The sequence below is a fragment of the Prosopis cineraria genome, unplaced genomic scaffold, assembly GCF_029017545.1.
Source record: "Prosopis cineraria cultivar Desert tree isolate PC_DT_omini unplaced genomic scaffold, ASM2901754v1 PC947, whole genome shotgun sequence".
NCBI classification, from domain to species: Eukaryota; Viridiplantae; Streptophyta; class Magnoliopsida; order Fabales; family Fabaceae; genus Prosopis; species Prosopis cineraria.
The window spans coordinates 23,719-38,670 of record NW_026556272.1 but is presented as its reverse complement, the minus strand read 5'-3'; the positions used below and the strand labels follow the sequence as shown (position 1 = coordinate 38,670).

Genomic DNA, 14,952 nt, shown 5'->3' with positions numbered 1-14,952 from the left:
CATAACACATTCTTTACACCAATTTCATCCTTTTCACCTACTTTTAGGCTATTTTGAGCTAAAACTCTCAAAGCTCAACCATTCAACTCCATACTAGTCATAAACCTTAGTTCTATATTAATATCTCGTTCTAACCCTTTCTTTTAGACTATAACACCTCAAAATCTCATGATTCAATTTCTTAATCGATGAAATTCAATGAAAAGGGGGTAGCATTGAAGCTTGAGATTGCGCGATACTTACCCAATAAGTTATTAATTGAAGCAGACTCTCTAGCTCCAACTATGGCTTGCCTTAGCAAAGCTGAACTTCTCCACCCTTTCAGATGCATTTCCAGCCTTTTTACTTCTTTTAATGAGTTGATCACATTAGTTTTAAGTGATTCCTAGATGATGCGCCGTGGTACATGCAGCTTCTGCTGCGGCACACGGCACAATGAGAAAATTCTCACTTGTGCTCCCACATCTTGCCTCAAATTATTTTTCTATCCTTCAATCCTATCAATGTAACGCCTAAATAACACAAAACATCAACTCGACATCTAAATCACAGCCAATCTACTAATTACTAATTTACCCTGATTAGCAACTAGTTCTTGAGATTAAAATTCAAGATGTTACACTAAATTTTAATCTGTTGGTGTGTGAGTGAGTGTGTGTGTTTTCAAAATAAGTCTAAAACTGACGTCCAATCCACCAAAAAGAATTTCAAGTAATGATCATTTCAACAAAGAAGAGTAATGCAACCACATCTCCCTCGTCTACAAGATGAAGATAAAAATATGTAAATATTAATTTTTATTAGGAGGGAGATTAAGATAATTTCTGGAATATTTTTGGAATTAGTTGAATTTCCATTATTGTTTGGGATATATGTTCTATTTAAGTCATGCATCGGCGGTTAATTTTGGCCATGAAATTTTTTTATGCACCTAAAATGGCTTGAGTTTTGGAAGCCCCAAAACACATTTTTTTGAAGACACTCAAAAAAATAATTTAATAAATAAAAACAATGGATAAAAAAATTAGGAGCAGGGAACTTTTGGTTTTACATTAAAAACCACAGAAAACGGTAATGTTAAAAGCAAGTTACATTAAACCACAGAAATGGTAATGTTGAAAGCAAGTGAACCAAACATGACTTAGTTTGAAGAGTTGTGGGCTGTGGCTATATGGTTAATTTTATGATGTTTTCCTTAAAGACTAGCCAAACAAAGGCATTGGCAAAACACTAAACCAGAATATATTCTGGTTAATAACCAAACAAAGATTATGACTAGGAAAATGAATTGAGCTAATGAAGAGGTTATAGTTTTCAAGAAGCATAACCCAGAGATTGCATGGCTGAAGTTGGCGTTCTTAGTTATTTATTATTAGGATAACCCAACATATATATAATATATATATATTGATTTGAAAAACAAATGAAAGATAGAAGAAATTGACAAAGATGTATTTAAAAGTAAATTGAGCTACGTATAAGATAATAGTAGTTTACAAGATTTTATTTTGCTAAGACACATTCAACACTCAATATGTCATTAATTGTGAGTATTTTGATAGGTGATGTGTAAGTATTTTATTAAGTGTTTTTTGAACTCAAAAATATGTTGTAACCTTGATGAACTCTCAACCCAACTTATCTAAATTTTTCATTGAAAAATATTTAAGATTTATTAGAAACTGTCAGACAGAAGTAAGTGAGATGGACATATTAATGTTATAGGTGAAGAATTAATGGCAAGCCAACTAGAGTAGTTGGAGATAGACATTGACATCAATCTAATGTATGATACTCCTTTTGTCTTAAATTATAAGATATTTTTAAACAAATTTTACATAGTAATAAACCCCATTAAATACACTTAACAACCTTATCTTTCCAAAACAAAAATATAAACTTCCAAAAATCCCCCATCATTTAATTTATATTAAAAGAGAAGGGACATATAATTAATTATAGAAAGAAAGGGTTGTATTAAAACTGGTGTATTTAATAAAATCTTAATCTATTCAAAGTGTCTTATATTTTAAGACGAAGAAACTCCTTCAAAAGTGCCCTATAATTTAGGAATTATGGACATCCACTCATATAATTATAAATCATAATAATTTTAATTATTGTACAGATTTGTTTTTACTTTTAATCACATATATAATCTGTGTAAATACTCTTTCATATTAGAATATTTGAATTAATGTGCAGTTTTTTTAAAGACTTATCGAAGATATTGAATATTTTTTTAAAAAAACTTCTCAACAGATTGATTGAATGATAAAGTACTGACACTTTTTGATTTAAAAGAAAAAACTTGGAAAACCAAAGTGAAAGTTTGAGTCATAGTATCTTATGGATCACTCGATTCATAATTGTGAAAATCAATGAGATATATAAACAAAATAAATTGTTAATGTGTTCTTCTTTCAGCATGTTCTTTGGAGCGAATGATATACTACTTTGGTTATTCAAGTTCTTCTCACAAGAGATTTCTAATACATAATTATTTAGAGAATAATAGAGGAGAGAAAGAAAATTGTAGTGCTCATTTTGATTTTTTTAGAAACCATTTCTTCGCAAATCAAATAACTAATGAACAACAAGAATGGAATTTAGGTTCTTATTATTGGAAAACAAAATGCTAACAAGTAAAAAAAGAAACAACATGAAGAAATCCAAAACCCATATAATCAAGTAAGGAAATTTCAAATTTGCATCATATATTATTACAACACACATCACTCCATTTTATAATAGTACATATTCCCAAAAAATGAAAAAAAAATGTTAAATGAATAGTAGCTAAAATTTGTTTCAACAATTATTCAGCTTGAAGTAACTCTAACATTTTCCATAAATATAACCTTGATTTTTTTTAATGACACCACAACATCAACCATTGAAAGTCGGGCCTCAGGTAAGTCCTGGCAACAATTTAATGCTAGCTCAAAAATTGATGATATATAAGGTGATATTACCATATATATTTTATGTTCTTTGAGTAGCAAATTGCATCTAGAATATTGGTGATTGAATGTGGTGTTGATTTGCTAACCCAATGCTTCAAACTTAATCCTTCAACAAACATCTCATCCGTTGGCTTCTTCCTTGTAAACATTTCCATTAATAAAATACCATAACTATACACATCTCCTTTAACAGAAACAACTCCTTCTGATCCATACTCTGTTGAATAGTTAATAAGAAAATATTTAGTAATAAAATAATCTGAATTTTTTATAAAGCATAACAAACAAAAGAACAAATAAATAAGTCTAAAAATATTATTATGCCATTACCTGGTGCCATGTAGCCAATTGTAGCCAAAGTTTTGGTATAAATTTCCAGTTGTCCTTCACCAAACAATCTAGCAATACCAAATCACTAAGATGAGCCACCATGTCTTCGTCTAATAAAACATTGCTTGGTTTCACATCACAATGAACAACTAGTGTAGAAGAACTATGGTGAAGGTATTCCAAAGCAGCTGCCACATCAATCATAATGTTCAACCTTTGCAAGACATTTAAACAATATTATGAGAGTACAACCATTTGTCAAGACTACCATTTGCCATGAATTCCATTATTAGAGATTTGAAATGATCATTTGAGCAACAACTAATGATCTTAATAAGATTGCGATGGCGTAAATTGCACATGGCAACACATTCAATATCAAAACTTCTCAATGCTTCCTCCATTTCCAACTTAAATACTTTGACAGCAACTATTTTTGAGTTTGGAAGAGATGCTTTGTATACTAATCCAAAACTTCCAGAGCCAAGAAGATTACTCTCATTAAATCCATTTGTTCCTTGCCAGAGGTCATAATAGGATATCCTATTTGGTATCTCAAGCTTTATCAAGTCCCTAGTGGTTGAATCATTAACATGATCTCTCTTACACTTTAGAAAGACGATGCCTGAAATAACCAAAATGACAGCCATGCATATGATAGGCAATGAGCAGTTTATTAATAGCTTCACTTTATTTGAAATGAGCTTGTGTTCTTTCCTACATGGGAACTTGCAATAGGGACTTCCCACAAAGATCATTATTCATCATAAAAGATTTAGCAGTGAAATTTTGAAAGGCCCCCCACTTGGAATTTCTCCATGCAATAAATTATAAGAAAGATTAATGTGTTGAAGATGGACTAATAACTCTAAGGATGTTGGAATCATGCCAGACAAAAATTATAAGAAAGATCCATGGACTCCAAACTTATCATGCCACCAAACGATTCAGGAATATGACCTTGTAATTTGTTTTGGGCTAATGATAGGGTTATCAAAGTTTGCAAGCTACCCATAGTTGTAGGGATGCTTCCTGAAATTTGATTTTGTGACAAGTACAATAATATAAGTGTCCTCAAGTTTGATACCTCTGGTGAAATTGTCCCACTTAGTGCATTGCAAGACATGTCTATTGCCAAGATATCTTTGAGACTCCAAAGGGAAGAGGGTATAGGAGAAATCAATTTGTTAGAGCTCAAATCCAACTTTCGCAAAGAATTATTCCTAAGGCATCCTGGAACCACTCCTGAAAACATGTTGTTGGCAAGATACAATTCACTTAGACTTTTGAGTTGACAAAGTTCATCTATAATGGACCCTTGCAATCTATTGTTGCTGAGACTTAAGTACTGGAGGCTATGTAATTTGCTAATTGTATGAGGAATCAACCCATTCAAATCATTCCCATCCATGGATAATTTCATCAAGTTTGACAGATTTTCGAGTATACTGGGCATAGCTTCATTAAATTTGTTCAATGACAAATCTAACAAAATGAGCTTAGAAGCATTTGATATGCTATTTGGAATTTGTCCAGTTAGTTCATTCTCTGACAACCATAACATTTTCAAGTTGGGAAGGCCAATCCCTAAATGTGATGGGAGAAGGCCAGAGAGGGAATTAGAGTCAAGGTCTAAGCTGGTCAATGTTGAAATGTTGAATATACTAAAAGGAATGGGTCCACTCAAATGGTTTCCTTCCAAACATAACAATTCAAATTTAACAAAGCTGCCCATTTCCTTGGGTATAAAACCTGGAAACACAAAAAAAATGATTGTTAACAACATTTCCTAGCTACTCAATGTTGCTTGCATAATATAATATATATATATATATTAGCCAAAAAATATACATATGTATTATAACATAAAAAACTACACATCTGTAAGTAATCCAAAAGCCTAAATATTTGCGTTATGCTAGTTTGATTTTGCATAATTAAGTATGTTTTTAAAATAAAAAAATTAGGGAAATCATAAACTATCTTTGAGATGACATGATCATAGAAGATTTATTTTGAAATTGAATGTTTTATGTTGTAATTTTTGTATAGTTATTTAATAGGAAATCAATAAATTTGTGAAATAAAACAAAAACTTTCAAAAAAATTTGAAAATAAAAATAAAGCAGGGAAAGGATGTACTCTTCAATAAAGGGGGGAAAATATAGATTTGAAGTTAATAAGAGAAAGATAAAATCTCACACTTGGGAATGGAGAAAAAAAGATAGGTAATAAAATTTCCTCTTCAATGGTGCTTGCATTATATATACATACATACATCTATATATATATATATATATTGGTGGAAAAATACGTACATTGTGCAATGAGAAATTCTTATAGACCTGGTTCATCATGTTATCCATGATCCATCTAATAAAATTGCACCAATTAAATAAACTAAAATATTATGTGTCATTATTTTTAATGACTTAAATTTTTCAATAGAATAGCTATTTTAATTTCTTGCATTTTCCCTCTTTACTATCATTAACATCATAATTAATTTATATTTAATGGAATCTAAATGTCATAATTTTATTGGATGGACCATGAATGATGTGGCGTATTGAGTCTATCTAAGCATTTCTCATACAATATAACATAAAAAACTACATGTATCCTAGTAATCCAAAAACTTAAATATTTGTGTTATGCAATTAACCTTACATAAATATTCTTAAAACAAAAAAATTAGAGAACTCATAAACGATCTTTGAGATGCTATAATTATGGAAGATTTATTTTAAAATTAAAGTTTTTTTAGTTGTAATTGTTTAATAATTATTTGATCGGAAATTAATAAATTTGTAAAATAAAACAGAAACTATTGAAAATTTTGAAAAATGAAAATCAAATAGGAGAGGATGTACTCTTTAATAAACTTTTTTCATGCATTGCAAATTAATCATGTGTGGCAACAAAGTATTAAACTACTTTTCGGTGATGTTTTTTGCTACAATTGAACTGAGACATTATCAAATATACTTTCCTTAATTAAAAGAAATGGTTCCACATCATATATAATGAGTCCATATGTTCCATTTAAGAATAATAAAACTTTTAATCACTCAAGTTTGCTTCAGGTATTGATTTGGTTTCCCATATTTAATTTTATCAATTTCGTTCCTTATATTTTCTTAAATTATCATGTGATAAATTTTAAAACACGAATGAACTGTTAAATTAATCTAATATGTAATATATGTTGATTAGTTGGCATGTTTAAGTAGCTAAGTGAGAAAAAATAGTGCTCAAATAAGTTTAATTTTTATCAATCTAGTCATTTATGATGCATTTTTATTCTTTTCTTAATTTCTGTCGATTTTTTCCTACATAAATAATTATACTTCTTTCATTAATTTACATGGTTGTCATTAATATTCTAAGATCAATGTCAACAAATTTTAATAGTGTTGTTCTTCTTTAAATAATAAGAACCAAATCAATAGCCAAGGCAAACTTAAAGAACCAAATCAATAAAAATTTAAATTTAAAAAATAAAATTGATTATTGAAGCAAATTTAAGGGACTAAAAATTTCATTATTCCTATTATATACATACATCTCTGGGTGCGTGTGTATGTATGTATCTATTTTGCAACATCTTTTAATTTCAAACTAAACAATTTTTCAAAAATTATAATAAGAAAAAAATTTAATTTGAATAGTCTTATTAATTTTTTAGAGAGTTGAATATGTGGAACAATTCCTCTTTAAACCTAGATGAATTAAAGTGAAACGATTTAATTATTTGTCTGACTATTGAAAAAATCTTGTGTTGTGTTTCATTAGTTTCATTAACTAGCATTTTTAGGTGGAATTTAATTTTTTATTTACTTTCATTATCATAATTTGTAATTTATTTCACATACGTATTTAAATATTTTTTATTTATATATAATGAATAAAAAAATACAACCCCAAAGTTGTCTGTACTTTAATGTAAAACCTACTTTATCATACAAAAATTATCAAATATTACTAAATCTATTATCTTTAAGAATATGTCTAAAACTCACGTTGAATATAACAAAAAATAATTTTAAGTAATACTCGCTTCAACCATAAAAGATTTAATGAATTTGCAAGATTAAAAAATTGAAAAAATTAAAAGGAAATAAGTTAAAACAGATAAAGAATGTCTTCTTGAATAAGGGGAGGAAATATATAAAATTGAAGTTATTCTTAGATGCATAAAATTTTAGAACAAAGGTAATGGAATTTTATATTTACTCCATTTCAATATGAATGAACAACAAGAAATTATGAATCAGATGATGAAAAACAAAATCCTATTTTAGATTTACTCCATTCAAAAAAGAGATTAAAAAATGGAAACATAAATATAAGTACATTATGCATACCTGTAAGTGAGTTACCACCCAAATACAATTCCTTTAAAGATGTGCAATTACTTATTGATTCTGGAATGCTTCCCTCTAATTGATTATAATCAGCATGGAAGATTTCAAGCAAAGGGAGTTGATGGCAAAAGTCTTTTGGCAAATTACCATTTAAATGATCCATGCCAAAGTCAACCATTCTTAAAGAAGACATGCTCCAAATAAAGGACGGAATTGCACCTATAAGAAAAATACAAAATGTTTGTTTGTTGTTAGTACATGCAGGACTGGCTATTCCCCAAATTCTCACACGGCAATATAAATAATACATGGAAATTGATAATTAGAGGCCTGACGTTAATAGAAAAATATACAATAATTTTTTGACAACTCCCTCACATAAAATTAAAGGGATTTTTGTAAGAGCCATGTGTGCAACAACTTTTCTTGACATAAAAAATCAAATATTAGCAATTAAGAAAAATGGATTGCATTAAATGTATCCAGTATACTGTAATTTTTACTCTGAAAGTGGTTTCTGTTAAAAAAATTTGCTACCAATATAGAATAAGCATAATAATAAATGAAATTTTTTTAAAGAATGAAAGTAAGGGATGGGCAGATTGAGCATACCTGTAAAGTAGTTGTACTGTAGATGTAATTCTTTAGCAACATCTCATTGTTAGCTAGGATCGGAAGATTACCATTCAAATTGTTTTTTGCTAAATCCACGATTCTTAGAGTAGAAATGCTAAAGAGTGACAATGGAATTTCACCTATTATAATTTAAAAATGAACAACTAAAATTACATTAAAGCAATATATAATAGTTACAAGACTTTGATTAATCAATTAACACTAACTAAATTGATCTTGGAGAGAATAAAAACAAGATAATGATAGAATGAAACAAGAAAGCTATATGAAATTATATTAATTGATGGTCATATTTTAGGAGTCAAAAAATTAGTCTAACAATGATAAATAGAATTGACAAAAAAAAAAAAAACACACACACACACACACACAAATATTTCCACAAGGCCTTTCCCCAGTCAGATTCTTTCTATCAAGAGAGTTTGCACCCTCCCCCCTCCAAAAAAAAACACAAAAAATTTCTTTCTTATTTATTCTAATATATTGATTGTCATAAGTAAAAATAAATAATAAAAAGTGAGTCTTTTTATATATAATTGGTAAATACTATCCATTAGGTTAAATATGAGGTTAAATTAGGTAATAATATTTATCACAAAAATATTACCATATGTGTCTTTGATTTTTGTATTTGTAAGGAATTAAATAATTCATAAAAACTACACACCCACGTGAAAAGTGTTGGGCAACATCCAAATAGTTTGATTGCAAAATTAAGAATTTTGTCTTAGTATATTAACAGCGAATGTACACTAAAAAAATATTTCAATATTCATGAATGCGTATGAACATATCATGAATATAATTAAACTTAAAACATTCCATTTGATCAAAAAAATATAAAACATTCAAATTATCACTTGGTATATATGCTCTATTGAAGCATCCGGGGATAATTTTACCCAACAAATCATTAATTTTATGCACATAAAATAATGCAAATTTTGGAAGCCCCAAAACACACGTCTTTTTAGGAGACGATCACATAGATTTATATTTTTTAGAACACCATTGAAGACTTACTCACATTGAGAAATAACACTAATACACTCTAAGAGCTCCAATTATTTTTAAATGCAATGACCCCTACTTGGCAGGACCAATAACCACAAAATAAATTAGTTTTTATGTATGGGATGTGCGTGTGTTTTTTAATGTGATTTATTGAGAAATTTAGATGGCTTATCTATATTTGCATATTAAAAAAGAAAGAAAGAAAGAAAATTCCCATTTGATAAAAGGAAAGATAGAAGCATCAAAACCAATGAGTCAATCTTTTCTATAATATTCTGTATAAGATATTAAAATTAGATCATTATAGAAAACAAATAATCAAAATTAACCAATCTTAGAGGCTTGTCACCCATATGCTGTAAAATCTTTTCAAATATATAATCTTTTAAAGATATCCAGTTACTTAGTTGCACTGGGAATGTTTTTCACCAATTGATTCAATATTTTGTTTCACTATGAAAATTTTGCACTGGAAAATTGTGCCCCCACCATTGCATGAGTGTGTGTCATGAAAAATAAAAAAAAAATTATATGACATACAAAATGAATGAAACGATGAAAAGCAAAATATCATTTGAAATTTATTTTAGAGGAGATGAATAGCGGATAAACCAATAAACACGTTACAAATATATGTTTGTTGATCCACGATATTATTTAGGTATTAATGACTTGACATAATCAACACTTATTTAATTCATAATTGACTTTGGAATTCAATAACATAATCTAGAAATAAAATATTTTTAAGAAAATAATAATAAATAATAAAATTAATATATAATTTAGAATATCAAAAAAAAAAACATATCTGTGCCTTGTAAGGCTTAATCATTTTGACAAGCACTTCAAGAAAGTTTAAATGACAGAATAATATACATTTTTTAAAGATAAAATCAACCATTACATGAATGTATAGTATGAATGAGATGATGAAAAATAAATTCTTTTTTACATTGAATTTATTGGAGAACAATATTAGAAAAAAATTAACTCACACAACTACGTACCTATAAATGAGTTGGACATCAAATATAATTCTTTCCAAGATGAGCAGTTACATATTAATTTTCGAATATAATGCATCCCTCAAAATAATTATCATAAAAAAAGACTTCTAGCAAAGGGAGTTGATGGCACATTTCTTTTGACAAAGTACCATTTAAATGATTCCTTCCAATGTTAACAACTCTCAAAGAAGGCAAACAAGCCTATACTTTTTGAATGAAAATATCTTCAATTGAAACTTTTGGAGGAACTATAGAATAAGCACTATGTTCGTCACCCACGCAAAGCTGTAAAAATAATACACAAAATTCCCTTGAAAGCATAAAATTAAGGAAGGGGTGCATTAACCATAACTTGTCGCTATATCTATTTTTATTGAAGAAATTTTGAAGAAAGTTAATAGGATTTCACTTATATTTTACATTAAATTGAGCATGTAATTAGAAGCTCTTACAATGCTCTTTAACACTAAACAGGTATAGGTGTTTTAAAAAGAATAAAAATTGTGAGCTTGTAGAAGAAATGCTGCAGAAAGATGATAGAATTTCACTTATTTGTTTTACATTAAAGTGAGCTCGTATGGTTAGCAGCTCTGACAATGTTTTTTAAACAATGTTATAATTACTTTCAAAAATTGATGTGCCTTTAGATCCGTTTGGATTAATAATTATAGCAGAAAATAATTATCATATACAGTTCTCGGAAAAATATGATTTAAATGGGAAAAAGCACAACTCTGAACTAATATGTTTGTAATTAATGGGTTTAATGATTATATTTTTGTCTATTTAATTCGTCTACTATAAGTTTTAAAAAATAAAATAAACTAAAGAGATAACATATACAGTTCTTGGGAAAATATGAAATAAATGTTTAATAATTATAGATGGACTTGAACTGTGAGGCAAGGAATAATGAATCAGAATATGTGATAATTGGGCTTTGGTTAGAAGATTTACTTTCAAACAATTTAAGATTTTTTAAATTTTTACACTAATTATTGATTTAAGATTAGCAGTAATTAGTAATGTCAATCTTGTTATGATATAATTGGAATTATGTTTATTAAATTTATATTATTTCTCACATAAAGCAATATATGTAAATAATACTATCATCATTTTTATTCTACTGTTTATATGGGATTTTTTTTCTTTTTAAATTAAATATTTTTTATTGATACAAAATAAAATTTTTTGTAGCAATACAAATGACAAAGTACATACTTATTTAAAATGCATTTGACAACATGAAAAGCTTTTTTGAGTATATTGGTAAAAACTTGTATATTGGAAACAAAAATTCACAACTCATCCATGTATTTAGGCATATCATGGATATAATTGAAGTTAATGCCTTCCAAGTTGTTTTCTATATTTGTAAAGAAACAAAAGCATGCGCGCGCACATACACACAAAACAAATGCTGGGAAAATGAAAAAGAAAAGGCAAGAGAGAGGCATCAAAATCCAAGTGGTCCTTTCTATTATCCCTATCCAATTATATAGGTATAGTGAATATATATAATGCAGATATTACAAATCATCTAGATTAAACATTCCTAAAAACTTGTCACTCGTACGTAATAAAAACCTTTAAAATATAATCCTTTTAAGATGTGTAGTTACTTTTGCATTTGGAAAAGTTTTCACAAATATAAATTTAAAATTATATTTCATCACTACATGCGTATGTGTCATCAAATATATGTGTGTGTAAACAAAATGATCTCATTTCAAATTTATTTCTGTTCGACAGATTAGAAAGAAAAATAAAAACGATTCACCCCAATAGCACAACCCCATACATGTACGTATAGAGACATATATGTAATAGCACCAAGGTATAATTTTTTATATCCTATATATCATTTTATCCATAATCACTTTGGGATTAAATAATCTAATATTCTAATCCAGAGTTAATTGACATTTTATTCATATAATAACTTTGGGAAAAACACACATGTGTATATAAGTGCATACCTGTAAATGAGTTGGCACTCAAATATAATTCTTTCAAAGATGTACAATTACTTATTGAATTTGGAATTCTTCCCTCTAATTGATTTTCATCAGCATCCAAGATTTCCAGCAAGGGGAGTTGATGACACATTTCTTCAGGCAAATTGCCATTTAAATGATTCCTTCCAAGTTTAACCTTTCTCAAAGAAGGCATGTTCCATAGAAATGAAGGAATTCACCTAAAAAATGAAAAAAATTAATTTATTTGATGGTTTAAACAAACTAGCTTTTACTTCAAGAATGAAAATATCTTCAGCTTAAATTGTTGGGCAGTATAGAATAAGCACTACATTTTACCCAAAACAAAAAAACAAAAAGAATAAGCCCTACATTTTTAGATTAAAGTGAGGGGTACATTAAAGCGTGCATAAAACCAAGGTAGCGGTGCATTAAAGTGAGCATTCAATTAGAAGCTCTCACAATATGCTTTTTAACACTAAATAGATATAGGTATCATAAAAACAATAAAAAATGATATATAATAGTAGAACTAAACATGGGAGATTTATCAAATCTATTAATTGACAGCATGAAATCTTTTAAGAGTTCAATATAAAGTAACTATAGTGTAGAAAGAGAATAAACATATATATTTGTTATGAGAATGGGATGTATCATCAAAATTACTTTGCCACAATACTCTTAGATAGAGAGAGTGCCACGAGATAATATATACTCAAGACATTCATATTTTTCACAACATAATTTTAAAAAGCCACAACCCACAATTGGAAAGACCAATAACCATAGAATAAATTTGTTGTCAATTTGTCTCGTACTGTGTGTGAATTTTTATGTGTGATTCATTGAGAAATATGGATGGATTTGTATGTTTTAAAACTAATAATAAAACTTTCCATGAAAAGATAACGCACGGGGGAACGAAAAATGAAAGGCAATTTATAAACACAGAAATTCTATCAAAGTAAGATAATCTTTATTGTCTGAACTATTAAATAGAGAGGTCAGTATAGAGCTTGAAAGTTGATTATTTGACAGATAGATTATCCGTATATTGCTGTGGAAGATCACCAATCTCATTTGGAATGCCTCCGTCAAATATCAAAACATGAATAATATGTCAATATATCTAAAGTATATGGAAGAATTTTCCAAAGTATGCATTTTGTTTATTCAAGTTTGCAGTGTTCTTTTACCATCAAGATAATCCATTCTTTTACCTCAGTTTGTCTTACATATTAGAATAGATATTCATTTTCAAGAACCGATGGCCGTGTAGATCAGCTATTAAGACTAATATATTCTTTATTCCTGTGCTGGCTCTTATTTGAATGCATTGTATTAAAGGAACAAATCCTATGCTCCAATCACATGTACATACGTAATTTATTGAAAAAGTACAATTCATAATTTTTTAAGAAAAGGAGAACTGATCAAAACATGTATAAAAATAAAAAAAGAACATATAATAGTCGAGACAAATTAACCAAGATCCTTCCACATGATCCTTGGGGGAATATATCATGCTAACCAAATAGAACAATTTAGAGCAAAAACAAACATAGGGATAAAAAATAATTCAAAACATACCTGACAAAGTGTTATAAGACAAACACAATAACTCAATTGAAGATAAGTTGGAAATCATTTGAGGAATGCTTCCTGAAAGTTTGTTTCTTGAAAGTCGTAACATTTTCAAGTGTTCAAGTCTTCCTACCTCAATAGGAATACTTCCTTCAATTAAATTAGAATTCAAATCTAATGTCTCCAACCTTGATAGATTGAATAGAGATAGTGGAATAAATCCATCAAAGCTGTTATTTTGAAGATTTAAGTGCTCGAGTGTAGATAGATCTCCTATCCATGCTGGAACTTGTCCATGAAAGCCATTGTAGCCCAAGTTCAATAGTTTCAATCGACGCAATTGAACTAACTCTCGTGGTATTTGACCATAAAAATTGTTGCTACTAAGATCAAGTTCAACTAGAAATGAAAGATTTCCGAGTTGTGAAGATATGGTGCCTTTAAGATCCATGCCACCAAGATTCAAGGAATGGACCCTTCTATGGCGTGTATTGCAGGTGACACCAACCCAATTACATGGAGAAGAAGAAATAGACCATGTAGATAAGGAATCATGTGGATCTGAAGTGATAAAAGATTTAAGGCCAAGAAGTGCAGATTTATCAATAGTGATGTTTGCATCAATCCAAGCTAAGGAGGACAAGAAGGAATGGAGTGAGAACATAAGGAAAAGAAAGGAAAAAGATTTTCCCATGTTTAGCATATCAGACTTGTCCAAAATTGCAAGTTGTGTATCTAGGAAAACACACATCATTTTATACTTCTCCAAGTCCAAAGCAAGTCAAGGCATGCAAACACAACAACCAATGGGAAATTAAAAGAACATCTCTCCTGATAAGATTAGGAAATTCAACTAAATTATTAATTATAATTAGTGCGTTTGGTAAATAATATCTGTTTTCTGAAGATATTGTTTTAACCTTCTCTCGTTTAATTTTACCACATGGATATTATAGCTATCAAGAGTCTTCAATTGATGAATATGTAATTCACGGTGCTATTTCTGCGGGAATGAGTGATTTTTTTTTTTAATGGAACCCAAGCAATTTTGTTTTAAATAAAA

At 28.7% G+C, this 14,952-nt stretch overlaps 1 pseudogene; it reads right to left on the bottom strand.

Moving 5' to 3' along the window:
* Window positions 1-2,861: 2,861 nt before the first annotated feature.
* On the bottom strand, window positions 2,862-14,583 carry LOC129298874 (probable LRR receptor-like serine/threonine-protein kinase At3g47570; annotated as a pseudogene).
* Between the last annotated feature and the right edge of the window lie 369 nt (window positions 14,584-14,952).